This window comes from Schistocerca serialis, chromosome 1 (assembly GCF_023864345.2).
Source record: "Schistocerca serialis cubense isolate TAMUIC-IGC-003099 chromosome 1, iqSchSeri2.2, whole genome shotgun sequence".
Lineage (NCBI taxonomy): Eukaryota > Metazoa > Arthropoda > Insecta > Orthoptera > Acrididae > Schistocerca > Schistocerca serialis.
In genome coordinates this window covers 292,890,459-292,896,343 of record NC_064638.1, presented here as the reverse complement: position 1 = coordinate 292,896,343, position 5,885 = coordinate 292,890,459, and positions in this window count along the sequence as shown.

The window sequence follows — 5,885 nt, the reverse complement described above, 5'->3', positions numbered from 1 at the left end:
GCCACTGCAAAAAAATATTCATTACATTTCAGTTTCCATGAAAGACGATCACAACTTACAGAACCTTACATGCCATTAAACTTGAAAAAACATGGCATAGCACAAAGTGGTATACCACAAGTAATGCAAACAACTTTGTTCTCTTCACTTTAGAGTTTGTGCTGCAGAATCTACATAGCTTCCTAGTTTCACCGTGTTTCGGTACATGTTTGCCTACGTTCACGAGCTGGACATCATCCTCTCTTTGATGGAAAGAAAGTGGGCACTGAACCCTTCTTTTTCCTGGATGAATACCCATTAATCAGTTGTCTTGCTAATCTGAGGTAAAAGTTTAACAGATCTGTCTTCTAACAATGTGTTTGATACAATACATAAGAGTTGATAATAGCCAGATGAACAAAAAAATAAAATAATCGATGCCACCTTTATAGATCGTCTGCCTATCATATATCTTTCACGTAGCTGATCAAATCAGTCAACTCCTCACGTTGTGTTGTTGTAATGACTTACTACTTCAGAACAGGATAGTTACCTTAGAGCCATCTTTCAGTTTCCTTTCAGTAAGTTTGACATCTTTTGGATTGTTGTATGTAAAAAGAAGGCAGACTGTTTTGTTGTCCTGCCATTCCACACCGGCTATACCACACTTTACAGCAAACTGAAACTCTCCACATTTGAAATCACTTTTTTTGTTTGCTAATATTCTAGGTAGCCCTCTCTGTCGCCTCTTACAGTTCCACAACTATAGACACCATGGTTACTAAGTCCTTTCATCAGCGTGTAAGTTGTAAAGAAATTATCAATAACAACCATTATGCCTGTGTAAAAAATGATTGACACAGTTACAAAACTACTCACTCACATATCTGGTAATTCTTGAAGTCTTGTATTGGGGTGCTGGATTTACCAGTGTACACTACAAAATTTGAAATAAAACTGCTCTTGGAGTCTGCAAGATACCAAATTTTGTAGCCCCTTTTTGTTGGCTTCATGGGTACATACTATTTGAGGGATGTGCATCCCTTGAATGCCACCATCAATTCGTCTACTGCTAATGTAGAAGATGTCTCATACACTGCCAAACAGTATCTGTTTTTGGGGGAAGAATAACATTATTGTCATTGCAGTGCATGTTCTGTGTGATTTTCTTGTATCTTGACAGTGCCTTGATGTTTGAAACTGAACTCACTTTCAACATTTGATCTGCACTCCAGTAATTGTCAGCTGCTGGTAGTTGATGGATACCCGTTGTTATGAGCATGCCTATGAATGTCTTCAGTCCAGGAACAGTTATTTCTTTCCATATGACACTGTTCTTTTGAGCAGCATATAAATTCGTTTGCAAACATATGTGCTCCATAATGTTTTTGCAAAAAAGTTTCTCAAAATGAACACATTCACTGTCTGTTACACTGAAATCTACTTTGGGTTTTGGCTCCTTACACAGAATCACAGTGTTTTCAAAACATGCAGTATCAGCACCCCAGTCACTGTCAGAATCACTTACAGCTCGATCTCCTACCTCTTCCGTGTTTGTAACAAATGCGTTATGCTCAGCCTTTTCGTCAAGAGTTCTCATCAGCAAAAATATCAGGAAAGACATTTGCAATTCTACTGTCAATGTTATTTGTTATTTGTGAAACATCCTAACTACCACTCTGCTGTTGGATTTTCTGATACCTCATGTGGCAAACCACTTCTAGATGACTCTGCAGCAGAAGTATCGTCCTCTTCAAGATAATCAGCTTCAGCTTCCGAATCCTCAGGATCATCTGTAAGCGAGAACAGATAATAGAGGATCTCATTGTCTTGTAGTATCTGTAAAATGGTAATGATGATTCATTAATAGCAAGCTTTAAGTGTATCATTTTCAGTGCCAATTAATGAAAAGGAATAAAACAGCATCATGTTATATTTCAAACCAATAAATAATTTTACAAGTAAGGTCTGCTGGGACACGTGTCCCACTAATTTTATTTTGAGTATAAAATAATACAGTCGCTGAGAAGTACATTCGTCAGTGTATCTGTACTCATAAATGATTATTATGTTAATAACCAGATGAATTACTTACTTCAGACATCTCTGGAAAGTGAGAAATGATGAAAAATGCCGTATGACACAAATCAATGGCGTTGCAGCGGCCATATGTATGCGCTAATCAACAAGAGTAGTCACTGCCTTCTCTATTGTCTGTGCAGTGCAGTCCCAATTTTTTCTCAGGTTCAGTACAGTCGTCCCTAGATGGCAGCACCATGCAGTCCTGGCTAATATAGATCCTGACACTCGAATTGGCGCTCAAAGTTAGTGGGACATATATGACCCATCAACCGAAAGGGTTAAAATAACTAATCTTTTGGAATAAGATTCAACATAGCAAATCACAAAGTACACAAGTGACACAAATGGTCAAGGCATGAAAAAAGTTCCATAATTACTTTATGTGCTCAAACTTTTACAAAAAGAACCCATGACTCACTTTTCCTTTTGATACCATGTCAACACTGTTGTCTAATTCATGAATGATGGCGGTTCGTGCAGGTCGGGACAAGGAAGGGGATTACATTGTTGCAGGTTCCAAGTGACAGTTGAGGTACGCACATATACTTCCTTTGTGCCTGATGAAAGCATGTATCCCACAAATTATGTCTCTTGCTTGCTTGTGTAGAATTTGGCACTAACCACTACCATCAGCCATGATAACTCGAAACAAATGGTATAAAATTTTACTCAATAACTCGCTACAATTGCATATAATGCTCACATTGCATACAACATTTTCAGCAGAGTGCTCAGAACACTACTGAATGCTTACTGGCCATCGGAGAATGTGTGACGTAGGTGCACAGAACAAACCTAGACTCAGCCGCCATTGTTCATGTCTCCAATTGTAATACACAAAAATAATTACAACAACATTACAAGAAAAAGATGCATCATAAAACTTAAATCTAAGGTGTTGGTAAAAACACAATGTAATGATCTTCCATCGAAGTATTTATTTCCTCTAGCTTGCTACTTAAAACATGAAATGTCACTGCGTGTAATTTCTTGCACAGCTATTTCAATGTACACACAATACTCTGCTATTGGCTGAAGATTTTCAATTCTAGCAAGTGCTTACCACTAAGCTTTTGTATAACAAATAGGTTATATTACTTGACAGCATATGGATTTTAACTTTTCTCCCATATCAGGCCTTTTCTGAACAAATATTTTCACTGTTAAGTAATAAGATAAATCTAAATTCTAAATCAGTATTTATAACATAGAGATATTTACAAACACGCCACAAGATGGCATACTAGCTATGTGCGTTTTTCATTGCACAGCTAATTTAGATAATTGGTGGGACCCTACTATCATAGTTACAATCACTCAGCCTTTCAGAGTAAATGGAAAATCTTCAAATCAACACACCACCAACGTTAGGAAAATGATAGATCGCTACTCACTGTAAAGAGGACCAGTTGAGTTGCTGGCAGGCACAATGAAAAGACTCTTAGACATTATAACTTTCAGCCAAAGCCATCATTGGCAAAGGAAACACACACAGTCATATAAGCAAGCACACTTCATGTGCACATGACCACTACCACCAGTAGCTCCGATCGCAATAGCATTCATTGACTAATGCGGACAGATAAGGTGGATGCTCATTTAAGTAACAGAAGATCAGCTAGCACTCCATCTTACCAATGTGCAGCACAATAGTAGCCATGTTTGACAACTTCTGTAGAACAATGTATGAAAATGAAATTACAGGTAATAAAGTTTATCATTCAAAATCCAAAATGAGCCAAGAGCTATTCAAAAAAATTCAAGAATTTTGTTGAACATGTAAAGGCGGGCTAGCTCTGCTGGTGTCCCTCATCTTTGCCTTACAATATTAACTTGACTTCGCCCGAACAGGTCATGAGGCCCAACAGTACCAACCGGCTGCCGTGTCATCCTCAACTGTCAGGCGTCACTGGATGCGGATATGGTGGGGCATATGGTCAGCACACTGCTCTCCCAGCCATATGTCAGTTTACAAGGCCAAAGTCGCTACTTTTCAATCAAGTAGCTCCTCAGTTTGTCTTACAAGGTCTGAGTGCTGCCCGCTTGCCAACAGCACTCGACAGACCGGAAGCTCACCCATCCTAGTGCTAGCCGAGCCCAACAGCACTTAACTTCGGTGATTTGATGGGAACCAGTGTTACCACTGCAGCAAGGCTGTTGGTCCTCCATACAATATTCCATTGGACAAAAATTTCCTTTAGTCCTGTAAATGTAATTCCATCTCTCACAGCTTTTACAACTGGTTGAACTTCTCCTTTGGTTTGCAAATTGTGTGTTTATCTAAAATGTGTGAAACAGAAAAGGACAATCATATAATACACACACAATCATTTTTTGTTGCATCCCACATTGGGCACCAGAATGAAGGTTGCGCCTCTCTTTTTTACTTTTACACTACTCTTATAATTTCACAGGATAACACTATGTAATTGTAAGCTGGTGGTCCAGGGGACTGTGTCTGACATGGCCAAAGACCGACAGCAACATTGTTCGGAGATGAATCACCAAATCATCTGTACATTTCTTGCTTGAGATGAATGCAAGATACATTAAAACAATTGACCTTTATTCTCAGGGTCACTGACTGATACGAGCAAAAACAAATTAATGACCAAATGAAATATGCATTCAGTCATTACATCTCTTCACAATGATTTGACTTCACTGGATATTGTCTGTAATAAATTATACAACAGCAAAAAATCATGTAATTATCCACACTGGGAGTAAATACATTTAAAATAGTTACAAAAGTCCTAAACAGATACATTTAATTACTTTAAGCCAGCAAATATTATGATTCAAATAAAAATTGCACAGCATTCTGCTCTGTATGGCAGACTACCAGAGAAACACATAAAAGACTGAATGAGCTCGCATTCTTCCACAAAATCAAGAGAAAATTTTTCCCTATTGTGCTCTGTTACAGCAACAGGCCATTTCAGTATTGCTGATCATCCATAAATTTTCACAGTGGTGCCACAGAATATAAAAGTTATTATTATTACAGTTCACAGAAAAACTGGGCATTGTGTGGGCAATTTCTTTTTCCTTATACAAAAACTATTAGAGAAAAAACATATGCACAGGAGATTGACCCCTTCCAAACATTAACAAAAAGTAACACCTTAACATCCCCTTTAGAAGTAGAAATGATGTTTGCTCTTTAACAGGTCCTTGATAAAGTATGCTGCAAATGATGTACATAGCAAACTGTAAAATAAAAAGTGAACAAATCCACAGCATACTCAGTGTAAAAAGTAATAAATTACATTGGGGCATATTATTTATAAAGGAATTTTGTAATTCCAGATCCAATAAATTTTTCAGATAGTAAACTGACATCCATTTATTGCCACAAGACAGAATTACATTAGATAACAGAAGATCTTGTTTTAATACTAGTGCAAATATTAATTAGGTTTCAAAATTTTGACTTCAATGCAAGTATATTTTCCGCTGCTGGTACAACCAAATTATTCAGGGTCTTCTGGGTGTGAAATGTTTGTAAATAATTACTGTTGCTTTACAAAACAGAAATTAATATTTTTCTGTTAGCAATTTGTAAATTTCATTCTCAAGTGTGTTTGAGTGTGATACTGATGAACTACCAAGTGATACCAAGTGTGGCCTCAGCCGCCAGTCACTGTGATCATGTGTGTCTGAGTTGTGTTTGCGTATGTTGCCTATTTCTAACAATGGCCATGCTGGCCAAAAGCTCACTTTCTGACAGTCTTTTTGCTATGTGTACCTGTGACTTTGCCATCACCATTTTTTGGAAGGATTCTTTTTTAATTAAGGAAAACAAAAAAAAAAAAAGATGA